The sequence below is a fragment of the Belonocnema kinseyi genome, chromosome 3 (assembly GCF_010883055.1).
Source record: "Belonocnema kinseyi isolate 2016_QV_RU_SX_M_011 chromosome 3, B_treatae_v1, whole genome shotgun sequence".
NCBI lineage: Eukaryota > Metazoa > Arthropoda > Insecta > Hymenoptera > Cynipidae > Belonocnema > Belonocnema kinseyi.
The window spans coordinates 161533191-161548148 of record NC_046659.1 but is presented as its reverse complement, the minus strand read 5'-3'; the positions used below and the strand labels follow the sequence as shown (position 1 = coordinate 161548148).

Below are 14958 nucleotides of genomic sequence, written 5' to 3'. Positions count from 1 at the left end.
GTTTTTACCTGTACTATTGTAGATTTCATGGATACGTTCTTTTATAATGCTGTTTATTAATGGTAACGGGTAATTATTTAATTTTAAAGTTTCTTTAATTAAATTTAAATTGTTTTTCCTTAAATTAAAATCACTTAATTTTATACCCCTATCAATTAGTCCTTTTATTAAGCCAATCTTTTGACTGAATTCATGATGTGAGTTATAATTTAGATATTGACCAGACCATGTTGGTTTTCTAAACCAATCTGTAAAAATGTTACCTTCAGGTGTTTTTTTAATCGAAATGTCTAAAAATTGTATGGTATTATTATTTTCAATTTCATGTGTAAAATTTAAAGAGTCTTCTACATTGTTAAAAGTTTGAACAAATTCATTAATTTTGTCAGTAGGAATTATAGCAAAAATGTCGTCGATCGATGAAAATTCTTCGTTGTTGGTTACACCTTCAACTATACTTTTGTACTATAGAATTTAGAATTTCAATTTCAATAAGATTTACAATTTGTGAATAATTTTGTATCATTTTAATGTTTTTCGTCCAAAATCGGTGTTTCCTGTTAAATCAGGAAAAATACCCAGAAATATTTTAAATCCGATAAATTATCTTCGAATTATGGAAGTGTAATAAAAAATTCTGTCGAATTTTTAAAAAATACCATACAATATTTTAAAATACCACAAAAAATTAAAATTCTTAAAAATACGCTCGAATCCTTGAAATTAAAAACAAACTTTAAAGTTTTACAACGATTGAAAAGAATTTAAGAATTTCAAAATTTTAAAATATCCTGAATTATTTCAGATTCTGTGAAATCTTTTCATACTCCTCGAAATATTTTTAAAATCTCTTTAAAATTCCTTAAAATCTTTAAAAAATCCAAGAACAATTTTAAATTCTTTAAAATACCTTTGAATTCTTGAAATTAATAAAAAAAAAACTTTAGATATTTCAAATATTAAAATCGATTGAAAAATATCAATTATTTTGATTTTTTTAAAAATCTTTTGATCTTCCCTGAAATGATTTAAATATCTTTAAAATTCCTTGAAATCTTTAAAAATTCCAAAAAGAATTTTCAGTCCTTTAAAATACCTTTAAATTCTTCAAATAATTAAAAAAAAATTGCAGTTTTTGAATACCATAAACTATTTCAAATTCTGTGGAATCATTTGATATTCGTTTAAATATTTTAAATATTTTTAAAATCACTTAAAATCTTTTGGAATACCATAGAAAATTTTAAATTCTTTAAAATACCTTTGAATTCTTGAAATTAATAAAAAAAACTTTAGAGTTTTACAATAATTGAAATCGATTGAAAAATGTCATCAATTATTTTAATTTTTTTGAAATCTTTTGATCTTCCCTGAAATCTTTTAAATATCTTTAAAATTCCTTGAAATCTTTAAAAATTCTAAGAACAATTTTAAATCCTTTTAAATACCTTTAAATTCTTCAAATTATTGAAAAAATTTTTGCAGTTTTTAAATACGATAAACTATTTCAAATTCTGTGGAATCATTTGATATTCCTTTCAATCTTTTAAATATTTTTAAAATGACTTAAAATCTTTAAAAATACTATACAAAATTTTTAATTCTTCAAAATACCTTTAAATTCTTGAAATTAATAAAAAAAATTCTAGAGTTTTAAAATATTAAAATCGATTAAAAAATTTCACAACATAAAAATATCATCAATTATTTTAATTTTTTTGAAATCTTTTGACCTTGCTTGAAATCTTTTAAATATCTTTAAAATACCTTTAAATTCTTCAAATAATTAAAAAAATTTTGCAGTTTTTAAATACCATAAACTATTTCAAATTCTGTGGAATCATTTGATATTCCTTTAAATATTTTAAATAGTTTTAAAATCACTTAAAATATTTTGGAATACCATAGAAAATTTTAAATTCTTTAAAATACCTTTGAATTCCTGAAATTAATAAAAAAAAATATTAGAGTTTTACAATAATTTATATCGATTAAAAAATTTCAGAATTTAAAAATATCATCAATTATTTTAATTTTTTGAAATCTTTTGATCGTCCTTGAAATCGTTTCAATATCTTTAAAATTCCTTGAAATCTTTAAAAAGTCCAAGAACAATTTTTAATCCTTTAAAATACCTTTAAATTCCTCAAATTATTAAAAAAATCTTGCGGTTTTTAAATACAGCAAACAATTTCAAATTCTGTGGAATCATTTGATATTCCTTTGAATCTTTTAAATATCTTTAAAATTACTTAAAATATTTTAAAATACCATACAAAATTTAAAATGTTTTAAAATACCTTTGAATTCTTGAAATTAATAAAAAAAACTTTAGTTTTACAATAATTTAAATCGATTGAAAAATATCAGAATTTTTAAATGTCCCCAATTATTAAAATTTTTTGAAATCTTTTTATATTGCTCGAAATATTTTGAATCTATTTAAAATTTAAATCTTAAAAAAATCCATAAAAAATTTGTAATTCTGTAAAATTTCTTTAAATTCTTCAAATCAATTTAAAAATCTTGGAGTTTTAAGATATCATGAACAATTTCAAATTCTTTCAAATCTTTTAAATATCTTTAAAATTTCTTAAAACCTTCAAAAATACCATATAAATTTGAAATTCTTTAAAATACCTTTGAATTCTGAAAATTATTCTAAAAAATTTAACTTTTACAATGATTGAAATCGATTAAAAAATTCCAGAATTTTAAAATATCCTGAATTATTTTAAATGCTTTGAAATATTTGGATATTCCTCTAAACATTTGAAATCTCTTTAAAATCCCTTAAAATCTTTAAAAATAAAATATTTGTAATCCTGTAAAATACCTTTAAATTCTTCAAATCAATTTAAAAATATTGGAGTTTTTAATATTATAAATTATTTTAAATTCTGTGAAAGCATTTGATATTCCTTTAAATCTTTCAAATATCTTTAAAATTCCTTAAAATCTTTAAACATACCATCAAAAATGGGAAAATCTTAAAAATATCTTAGAATTCTTGAAATTAATACAAAATTTATAGTTTTTCAATGATTGAAATCGATTGAATAATTTGAAAATTTGAAAATACTTTAATTATTTGACATTTTTTGAAATCTTTTGATATATTCCTCGAAATATTTTTAATATCCTTAAAATTCCTTAAAATCTTTAAAAATTCAAAAAAACAATTTTTAATCCTTTAAAATACCTTTAAATTCTTCAAAACATTCAAAAAATGTTGGAGTTTTTAAATTATTAAATTGTATTCAAAAATCTTAGAATTTTAAAATATCCTAAACTATTTTTAATTATTTGAAATCTTTTGATATTCCTTGAAATCTTTTACACATGCCTAAAACTACCTGTGAATTGTTGAAATCGATAAAAAATTTAAAACCTTTAAAATTATTTAAATTGATTGAAAAATCTTAGAGTTTAAAAATTCACCCAAATTTTTTGAAATCTTTTGTTATTCCTTGAAATCTTTCAAATATCTTTAAAATTCTTTGAAATACTTCAAAATACCGTGTAAATTTTAAAATCTTAAAAAATACCTTTGAATCATTAAAATCGATTGAAAACAATTTTGGTTTTAAAATACCCTTGACTATTATAAATTCTTTAAAATCTTTTGATATTCCTCGGAATCCTTAAAAAGGCCCCGGAAAATTTGAAATCCTTTCAAAATATCATAAAAGTCTTTGAAATCGTTTAAAGTCCTTTGAAATCCTTTGAAATCTCTGCGAATTGTTAAAATCTTTTGAAATCTTTTAAAATCTCTTCCAATTGTCGAAAACCATTGAAATATTCTTGGTGACTTCAAAAATACTCTTAAATATTTTTAATTCCTTAAAACCTTTTGATACCTTCTGAAATGTTTGAAGTCTTTTTAAAGTATTTTGATACCTATAAAAATATAAAGAAAAATTTGAAATCCTTTAAAATACCTATGAATTATTAAACAATCGATTGATAAATCTTAGAGGTTTAAAATGTTCGGAAATATTTTAAATTCTCTGAAATCTTTTGATATTTCCTGAAAAGTTTTGAATCTTTTTAAAATTCATGGAAAGTTTCTAAAATCCAAGGAAAATTCGAAATCCTTAGAATCATTAAAAATATCGAAAAATGTGTTATGTTTTGAAAATCTGAATCTTTTAAAACATAGAACTTGAATTTTTTGTATTTGTTTTCTACTTAATGTAAAATTTAATAAAATTATAAATAAAAATAAATGAAAAACGGATGGTTTATCATTATGGATATAAAATAATAGAATTTTTAAATTAATAAGAACATTCTACGAACATAGAGAGATTATGAAGAGGTTTGTGCTCAAAATTTCATATTTAATGGGCACTATTAAAAATTGGAATTGGATCTGAAATAGATTTTAAACTCAATTTTCGGCGACGCTTTAGTTCAGCCTTCACTATGACAAATAGCTTTTCTCTGAAAATTAACTCTCAGATAATTTCAGTTTTCCGCGTCGAAAATAAAATTACCCTGTGTTTATAAAAAATGTAATTTTCCTCACATTATCCTTTGAGATTTTCGAGCGTAAGAAAATTGCCAATCTCTTTGTAGCAAGATTAAAGGGGTTTAAGTAAATCTAGTAAATTTAAATAATGAAAAGAAAATTTCTGTTTAGGGTACACTTAAACTTTGTAAAATAAATAAAGTTTTCACTATTTTGATATTTCGAGTTTAAAAAAATGAAATTATATTATAATTTATGATAAATAAATTTATTTATTTATTTATCAAATAAAAATTAAACTCTAGTCTCCAATAGTAAGAAAATCTTGACTGATTAGGAAAATCAATTTTTTCATGGAAAATGTTAACAAGTAGGGACTTTTATATAAATTGATGAAATTTGCGTTATTCAGGAATTAAAAAAAAATAAATCGACTAAAGGTAAAAAAATTTTGAATGTTCGATCAAAAAATTAAAAGAATTCTATTAAATGAACTTGGAAACAGAATGGCTTTATTGAAACGACTGCTCTGAAACGCGATGAAAGAGAGAGTTTACTTCTCTTGTACAACAGATGGCGGCACGAGTATAATTTTTAGGATTTATAAAGTATAGAACAGTTTCTCATTCTCGTAAAAAATTGTTATGTTGATTTCTCATTTTTAAATACGAAATTAACCGAAAAGATTATATGTTGTAAAAGTGGACAAATCAAATTATCAGCAAATTTTTGAATCCAAAAACATGCCATTTAAATTTAGTTTTAGCTCCATATTAATTTATTATTTGAATGGTAATTTTCAAGATTGAAAATCATCGGAAAATGTTGGATTTTCTATAAAATAGCTAACATTTTAACCAAATAGGGAAATTTTATCAAAAAAAGAAATGTATGCAAGAAGATTATTATCTACAAAAAAAGTTGGGGTTTCAACGAAGAAAAAATATTTAACCAAAACCAATTTTTCATTCGAGAAACAACAAAAATTTTAGCCAAATTCCAGAATTTAAAAACCTAGCAACTAAATTTTCAACAAAAAAAAGACGAATTGCGCAGAAATAACTTGGATTTTCTATCAAGAAAGAATCTACAATTAAAAACGATTTTTGAATCAAGAGAGAAAAGAAATTTTCAGCTGCATTTTTGAATTTTAAAGCCAAGAAGATAAATTGATTTCTGAAAAAAAATTAATTTCTAGACAAAAAATCATTTTTAACCAACAAATTTCTTTTAGTCAAAAGATAAAAAGAATTTCAACCAAATTGTTGAATTTTCGACAAAGAAAGAATTTTCAACCAAGAAAGATGCTTAAGTAAGAAAGTTAAATAATTTAAGATAGATTTTTTAAAGGTTTTAAGCCAAGAATATAAATTTTCTATACACAAATTAAATCTGAAACCAAAAAAAAATTTTCAGTGGAAAATGGATTGCCAAAGAAGAAAGATTTTTGAGTGAAGAAAGAAAAATGATTTAGCTGAATTTATGAATTTTAAAGTCCAAACGATAAATTTTCATTAATGAAAATTGAATTTTTAAGAAGTCAAGAAGATGAATTTCTTACGAAAAAAGTTGAAATTTTAATCAGGAAAGAATTTTCAACCCTAAAGTTATTTGAGTCAAGAAAGGGAAAGAATGTCAGCTAAATTTTTTAACTTTCAAGGCAAAAAGATAAATGTTCCATAAAAAAAGTCAACAAATAAAGAATATTCAACCAAGAAAGAGTTTTAAACCAAAAGAACCATTTTTCGGTCAAGAAAGAAAAAGAAATTTAGAAAAATTTCTGAATTTCTTAGCCTAAAAGATAAATTTTCTATAAAAAATGGTGAATTTTATACCAAAATGTATGAATTTTGAAGCTAAGAAGAGGAATTTTCAATAAAAGAGTTGAATTATTAACTAAGATTCATGACTTTTTCATCAAAAATGTTAAAATCTAGAAAAATAATACAATTAAAAAAAAAATATGCCTTCTCAATTAAAAATATAATAATAGGCTTTCGAAATAAAAGGAATTAATTTAACTCTAAATTATACTAATTCAACTTTATAATTTAATTTCAAACAATTAGAAATCCAAAATTTTAGATTAAAAGTATTGAAATTTAGAAATTTTATGATTCGTGCGGACAAATTATTTTTCTGTGGTTTTTTAAGTCTCGGTGGCGTAATTGGTTAACGCTCCACTCATGTATAGTGGCATTCCCGGTTCGAATCCGGGCTGAGGCAGATTTTTCCTCATTAAAAAAAAAAATTTCTCCGAATGCAACAAAAAATTTCGGAATTTTTATACTCGTAATTAAAAGAATCAAGTTTAAAACCAGATAATAACATTCTTAAATAAAAATATAATTAGAGTTGAAAAAAAATTTGGATTTTCTTATTGTCTTTTATTAATTCTGCTCATTATTTAATTTTTTAGAAGGAAAATAAAGTTATTCAACCACTGAACGATTGTTCATTTCAAAATATGTTAAAGAAGCTAGTGACATTTTTCGAAAATTTTGCAAAAATTATTTAATGATGCTCACAGAGTCCATGTAAAGTTTAGACATTTGTTCCAGAAAAAAGTTTAAATAAATGGCTAAAGCAAAACTCTTTTTGTTTTTGAATGAATAAATAAATAGTAAGGGATGTGAGTGCGTGCGTGTATTTACTGTGACAATTTTTAATAATTTTTATTATAGTTTTTAAATTGTTTTTTGTAGGGATGATGAAGAGGAGGTGAAGATATTGGAAAGTGGGGGAAGAGAAAACAGAGGAGTAGAAGGGAAAAGAGTAGAAGGAAGAAGAGTAGAAGAAAGGATAGTAGAAGAAAGGAGAAATAATAGAAGTAAGCGAGAGGAGTTGATGTGAGGGAGAGAGTGAAGTAGGAATGTGTAATTAAAGGAGGAATAGAAGAATTGGAGTAGTAAAGGGAATGGAAAGTAGAGTTTGAAAGTAGATAAATGTGGGTATAGGGAACGATAAAACAGGATCTGATAGGATCGGATTGGATTGGACGAGATAGGATAGAAAAGGAGATGAGATAGGGAAAGAACTGATAGAATGGGAGGGGAGATTTAAACAATTTAGTAGAAGAGTAGAAGAAAGGATAGTATAAGAAAGAACAGTGGGCAGAAAAAGCGAGGGGAGTTGATGTAGGGGTGAGAGTGAATTAGGTAAAGTGTAATAAGTGGAAATGAATGAGGAAAGGAAGTACTGGAGTAGAGAAGGGAATAAGAAGTAGAGATTGTGAATAGGGGGAAGTGGGTAGAGGGGATGATAAAACTGGATCGGATAGGTTAGAACAGGATAGGATGAAAAAGGAGAGAAGCAAGAGGAATAATTGACAGAAGGAGAGGGGACATTCGAATAATTTAATTAAGATATTGATAATCTGTGAAGGTGGAAGAGGGGGAGTGTGTAATAAAAAGTAGTGGAGAGACAGTAGTGGGAGCAGAAGAGGAGAACAGAAGCAAGTGAGGAGAGTAAACGTAAGGAAGGCAGTGAAGTATAAGGAGTTTAATAAGTGGAAGTAAATGAAAGTGAAAAGCAGTGGAGTAGAGAAGGGAATGAAAATTAATTGTTAGGAGAAAGGGAAAGTGGGGAGAGGGGATGACAAGATAGAGCATGATCGGATCGGATAGCACATGATAGGATGCAAGAGAAGAGGAGTGAGAGGAAGGATTGGTGTGGGAGAGGAAATTTGAACAATTTGATTAAAATAATGAGAGGCTGCAAAATCCTTCTTTGTAGGCCCATTACTCCTATTTTGACTACTTTTTCATGTTTGAGAATAAAAATTTATAGATGTGAAGCGGAATTGACTTTTGCCTTTTGTGTAAACTCTACGAATTTAAGACGTAATTTTCAATAGATGCAATTTCTATCAAATCTAGCAAGGACTTTTCTGAGCTTTTGTGCCGAAACACCGAAAGATGGAAATTTCAAAACTGGAGAAAATTCACAATAACCAGGAACGTTTGGGGGGTTGGGGGTGGGGTGGGGATAGAGCTCAATTTTCTCTCGAGTTCACACATCGATATTCCGTGCGGAGCCTGTAAAATTTTCTATGAAACTCGATATAAATGCACTCTCGCCCCTCGGCTGGCTGACGTGGGACACGTTTCTGAGGAGAAGAAGAAGGTGGCAAAGGAGGCGGTCTTCGGGGGTGGTGGGTTAGCGTTAGGTTATAACGGCTGCCGAAGCGTAAGTGCTTTTTGTCGGAAAATTATATGATATAGCCAGAGACGCGATTTTTTCCTGTTTCTTTTTCCTTTGAGCACCGGATTAGAAAATATAATTAACTTTTCTACGGAAGCCTAAGGGCGGTGTAATAGGATGAATGAAGGACGGAACATTGTCCCTAGATTCTGGATTTTATTGAAAAATTCTCTACATGCTCAGGTCAGACGCTTCATGGTATTCATTTATTTATTTATCGAAAAAGCTTATCACGAATGTATCTAAAACCAATTTCGGGTAAGTTCCACAAAAAAGCATACGTAAGTATCACCTCTTCAAGGAACTGCCTAGGGGTGAAAAACCTATATCGAAAATTGATTTCTGCCTATTTCGAGACAGGGAATTTTCGGGTGTAGATGAAGAAATATGGGGAATATTCTAGAAAGAAAAAAGTCGTTTTTATACGTAAAATAATTTCAAAATAATTTTCTTCAATGAATCCATTTATTCACCGTTTTTAATTTTACACTTCAGATAATAATTCTTAATTTTTTTCAATTCCCAGACTTTTCCGTAAATTTTTTTATACATTTTAGGCTTAGGTAACTCAACCAATTTTTTCATATTTTTCAACACATTTTAACTCATTATAATTTTTGGAAATTCGCCTCAAATTATTATGAGTTAAAATGTATTGAAAAATATGAAAAACTTTGTTGAGTTAACTAAGCTTAACATTTTTTTTTTAATTCAAGGGAATTTAAAAGAATTCTATAAAATTTCCGAGAATTAACGCTGAGTTTGAAATATTTTAAAATAACTTAAACATTTATGATTAATAACTTAAATTTTATGGATGAAAAAAATTAGCTTATAAGCTCATTCTTTTTAATCCACTGAATTGAGTAGAATTGAGTGTATTTACAGAAATTCAAAAAATTCAACAGAATTACCAGAAAATTCTCTCAAAAATCTTCTTATAGAAATTCTCTGACTTTAGGTATTTAAAAAAAAAATCAGATTAGAAAAACGCCGAATTTTGAACCAGAAAAGTTGCATTTTCAACAAAAAAAGTTTATTTTGAGGAATGGAAAATCAATTTTGAATTTCCAACGGACAAATTGTCAACAAAGTTTCAAGCAGAATTTTTGAGCAACAAAGCTAACTTTAACAAAATAGTTAAATTTTAAACAAGACAATTAAACTTTTCAAAAAAAGTTTAACATTTGAACAAATACTTGAATTTTGTGCCTTACGAAAGATGAGTTTTCAATCGAGATGATTAATTTTATACGAAAAGTAGAATTTTTCACAAAATACATAAGTTTTTAACCAAAAAGTTACATTTTTAAGTAACAATTATTAGTCTTCAACCAGAAATCAACTAAGTAGATTAATTTTACAAACAAGCTTTATTTGTGACGTAAATTTAAACAATTTTAACAAATTAGATTAGTTTTTAAGTTAAGCAGTTTATTATTTTAGACAATTAAACATTTTTTTTACATTTTTAAACAAAAAACTTAATTTTTTTGACGAGAAGATTATTTTCTAAAAAAATGAATTATTAACAAAATAATTAAATATTAAACAAATTACTTTAATATTCAATTAAAAAACATAAATGTTAAAGAAGCAGCTGAATCTTTTTAAACAATATTGAATTTTCAACTAATTTGTTGAATTCTCAAGCAGAAATGATCAATTTTTTAAAAAAAAATATCAATTGTCAACTAAAAATGGAATATATAAGTTTGTAGTAAAAAAATTAATTGTTAACGAAAAAAAAGAATCATTAGCAAGGTATTAGAATTTTTAATTAAAGAGATAAAATTTCAATTTCAAGTGGATTTTCTAACCAAGAAGATTAATTTTCTACAAAAGAGAGGAATTATTAATTATACATGAATTTATACTGATAGACTTATCAAAAACAACAAAATTATTCTTAAATCAAAAATAGTAAGATTTTTTTATTTTTTTTAAAAATATTTTAGTTCGATTTTAAGCAATAAAGGAGAAAAATGTAAAGTTTCTTTAAAACAGAGAAAAAATACGAATTCTCTGAAAAAGGGGATAAAGAGTTTATGGATTTTTACTAATCTTTTAGGATAATGTGCAGTCGAAGTCAACTGTTTCATTAAATTCGCTTTCTCAAATAAAAAAATCTGAAGAATGTAATTAAAATTTTTTCAATAAAAAATGGAATAATTGAATTTTCAGTTAAAAAAATTAATTTTCTATGCAAAATGAAATGAATGTACGAAATAGGTACATTTTAAACCAAAAAAATAAATTTTTATGAAATTAGTAAAACCTTCTAGCAAGTGGTTGAGTTTTTGACCAAAAAATATAACTTTTTAACAATATATTAGAATAATTAAATTTTCAATCAGATTAGCAGAATTTATAACTAAACTAGATGAATTTCAAACCATAAATTAAATAGTGCATTTTTAAACAAAAACAAAATTACCTTTCTTGAAAGGTTCTTGAAAATAGGGAAAAAAAGAAGAATTCTTTAAAAAAGTGAGAAAGACTAAATGGAATGTATAGCAAAACAGTTGAATCTTTGAAAAAAAATAGATTTGCAACACAGTGGTTAAATATTCTAGCAACTCAATTTTTATTTAACTTCAGAAGCTGTTTCTGAAAATTACGAACATTTTTCTAAAATTTCTAAATATGGCACTTTATTCTTGTACGAAAATTTTTCGAAACATCCTAATTTTTTGTTGAAAATTCAACCAGTTTCATAGAAAAATGACTTAGTTTTTAAATCTCATATTTCAATGCTAAAAGGTCAAACAAAAATTTTCTTGGTTGAAAATTCAAGTACTTTTGCAAAATTTGTTTTTCTATTTTAAAAATTCATCTATTTTACTAGAAATTGCATCTTTCTTCGATAAAAATTCAACGGCTTAGTTTAAAATTCAAGAATTTTTAATCGAAGTCTTTTTTCTTTTTTGCCAAAAATTGAACTGTTTTGTTGAAAATTCATATTTTTGTGTAGAACATTTAAAAAAAATTCTTTTCTCATTTGAAACCCATATTTTCAAAAAGTTTCTCTTTTTTTATTAAAATTTCATCTGTTTCATTGGAAAATAGTATGTTTCGGTTAAATTTTCATGGAAGATTTATTTCTTATTGAAAACTTATAGTTTGATGTTAAAATGTAAAAATAAAGTATTTATCGGATGAAAATTCAATTTTTTTAAAAAATTTTATATTTCTGATTCAAAAATTCATCCGTTTTAGCGGAAATTTTATCTTTCTTGGATAAAAATTTTTCTATTTCCTTGAAAGTTAATCTTTTCTCTGTGTGAGGATACAACTTTTTTTGTTGAAAATTCTGGTTAAACCACTTTTTGAAGAAATCATTTTTTCAGGCAAAATTCATATTTTTTGTTGAAAATTCAATTTTTTACGAAAAAATTACACTGAAAAAAAAGATAGTTAGTAAATATATAATACTAACTATTTAATTAGTCGGATATCGTATTGCTATTTTATTAGTTGATACTGCTATTTTATTAGTGGGTACAACAATTCCATTAGATGCCGTGGCTATTCAGTTAGTACCCGCAACTAAGTAAATGGTTGTCCCAACTAATAAAATAGCAGTAATTTATCTTACAATCTAAACAGTTAGCCCAAGTAACCATTTTTTCAATGTACATGCGAATATTATTTATAAAAAATAAAGTAACATTTTGTATACATTTTCTGAGTACATTTCTCTAAACATGTAATGTAAGAAAACATCATTGTTTGGTTTATTAATTTTAATATAAATTTGCAGTATACTTAGGTTATATTTTTTTCCTATTTATATTCTTAGGACAAATATAGACTACATCTTTTATATTAAAATAATGAACCGAAAAAAATTGTTTAACCTCTAGGAATTTTTAGCTACAGTAACTGAAAATTTCCAAACTGTAACAGAATTTTGTGATAAATTTCACTGGAGTTTTATGCAGTTTACCGTTGCTGAAATTTCTGTTACAGTTCCGGAAAATTTACAAACGGTTTCTGCATAAAGCTTTAGTGACACGTCTCTGAAAATTCCTACAGAAATTTCTAAGAGTGTAGTACAATTTTTGACCAAAAAAGATAACTTTTCATGAAAACAGTGGCATTTTCTACGAAATAATGAATTAATTAATAAAAATATTAAATAAAATATATAATATAATGATAAAATAATTAAAAGAAACGAGATAAATTCAGAACCAAAAATATAATGGTACAATTTAAAAAAAAGGATGAACTTTCTTAAATTTTTTTTTTAAATAGGGTAGAAAATTAGATGTCTTTTCTTTAAGTTGAAAAGAGTAGTTTTTGTTTATGAGAAAAATCACATTATGGCTGAAAAGTCTGGAGTCAGCCTTTATTCAAATTTTGGTCAAACGAGACGTTCGTTCACGTACTTCACTGCACATTCGTATTGTGTAGTCACAGAGTCACTCAGTCAGTTCCAGGAGGGTTTATAGTTCCCCGCGGGAGGAGGTTCCAAAGAGAGGGACAATTTATATAATATTTTTTCTTTTTTTTGTATATATATATTTATATATTTGTGTGTGTATGTGTGTGTGTGTGTGAGAGAGAGAGAGAGAGAGAGAGAGAGAGAGAGAGAGAGAGGTTTGCCACACGGGGACAGGAAAATACACGAAGCAAGGAGAGGACGGAAAAGGTGGCAGGAAAGGTTTATGAAAGCAAAACGAGAGCGAGACGTGCGTTGCCTACCTTTTCCCATTCCAGTTATCTTTTTTTTTGTTTTTCGTTTTAGATCTAACATTCGCTTCTTTTTCATCGCATCCTTATATCTCCGTTTCACCAAGATACCGAATCTCCAGATACTTTTCTCTATAAAAAAATTCGTCTTGCAATCACAATTGCATTTCCTTAAAATTTACAACTTTAGATTACAGCTCAGATTATAAAATATGAGTTTTAAAATTTTAATTAATCAAAATACAATTTTAATGATTACTTCAAACAAATGATTTTTTTTTTTGAAGAAGAAAAAAAGCTGTGACCTAGAAGGCCATTACGTAAGTGTAGCGTTTAATAATTAAATAATAATAATAATGATATCTTCCTAAAACTAATCAGAATAAATTGAAGTCTATCATAAAAAAAACAATTGTAAAAGTGGAGAAATAAGTAATAGTTTGTCCTGTAAAATTAGTTCGAAAGAGCATAAACAAATCGTCTATGACTTTGCTAGTGCAATTGGTTAACGCTCCACTCCTGTATTGTGGCGTTCATGGTTCAAATCTGATCGGATGCAGATTTTTTTCTTATTTTTCAAATTAACTTTTTGCGAATTGCATTCGAAAATCTATTGGTTAATTATGTTAATTAGGTTAATTTTTTATATAAGACTGTTTACAAATGAAAAAGAAAAAAATTTATATGAAGTTACGAGTATTCGAATTTTGACGTATATTGAAATAGATTCAAATTTTGACATTAAAATTCTACAGTTCTATTATTATAGACTATTGAATTAAAGAAATCGTTTGATTAAGACAATTTTTTTATTCACCCAAAATCAACTTTAAAATGAAAAACATGATTTTAAATTAATGGAAAAAATTTTTTCTTAAATCAAAAGAATTCTCTTTAACTTTGTAGCAATGAATATATTATTCTTTAAATCAAATAAATGTTCTTAACGAAATTTTTTTGTGAAATTTTTAAGGCAACAATTGCTTAAATCTTCTTTTGGAGATTTTCGGAAGAAATTGTATGTAATTCCTAATTGAATGACATAATTTACGAAAAAAATTATAACTAGAATTTGAAACAAGAAAGTTTCAAAAACGTATAATTCTCATCTGCGAGCAGAAATTTTCCGAAGTAAATACAAATTTGAATTGAAAGTAGGCACAAGAGAATTTTCGAAAAAAAAAAAAATTTCCCAATAGCTTTATTGCTGGAAGCAGAAATTTTTAAAAATATTAATTCTTACATTTTGCGTTGCAAATTCACCTTTCTGGATACAAATTCAACAACTTTCTTAAAAATTGAACCAACTTTTCAACAATTTATTATTTGGATAACGATTTACAATTATATTTACACATTTATTTGGCTGATTGAAAATTTATCTATTCTGTTAAAAATTTCATTGGTTTCTGGAATTTTCGCTTTTTTTGCCCAAAAATTATTTTAACTGCTTCTTATTTAAAATAAAACAAAAATTTCACTCAAATCCTAATCTAATAAAGTAAAATCTGAACGATTTTGTTGAAAATTTATCTCTTTGGTTGAAAATTAAAGTTTTTAATTGAAATTCAAATTTCTTGTAA

At 25.3% G+C, this 14958-nt stretch overlaps 1 non-coding gene across 1 annotated transcript; it reads left to right on the top strand.

The window, feature by feature from the left end:
• The first annotated feature begins 6627 nt into the window (after positions 1-6627).
• On the top strand, positions 6628-6700 carry Trnat-ugu. Its single transcript has one exon. It is a non-coding gene; the product is annotated as a tRNA-Thr (tRNA).
• The last annotated feature ends 8258 nt before the right edge of the window (positions 6701-14958 follow it).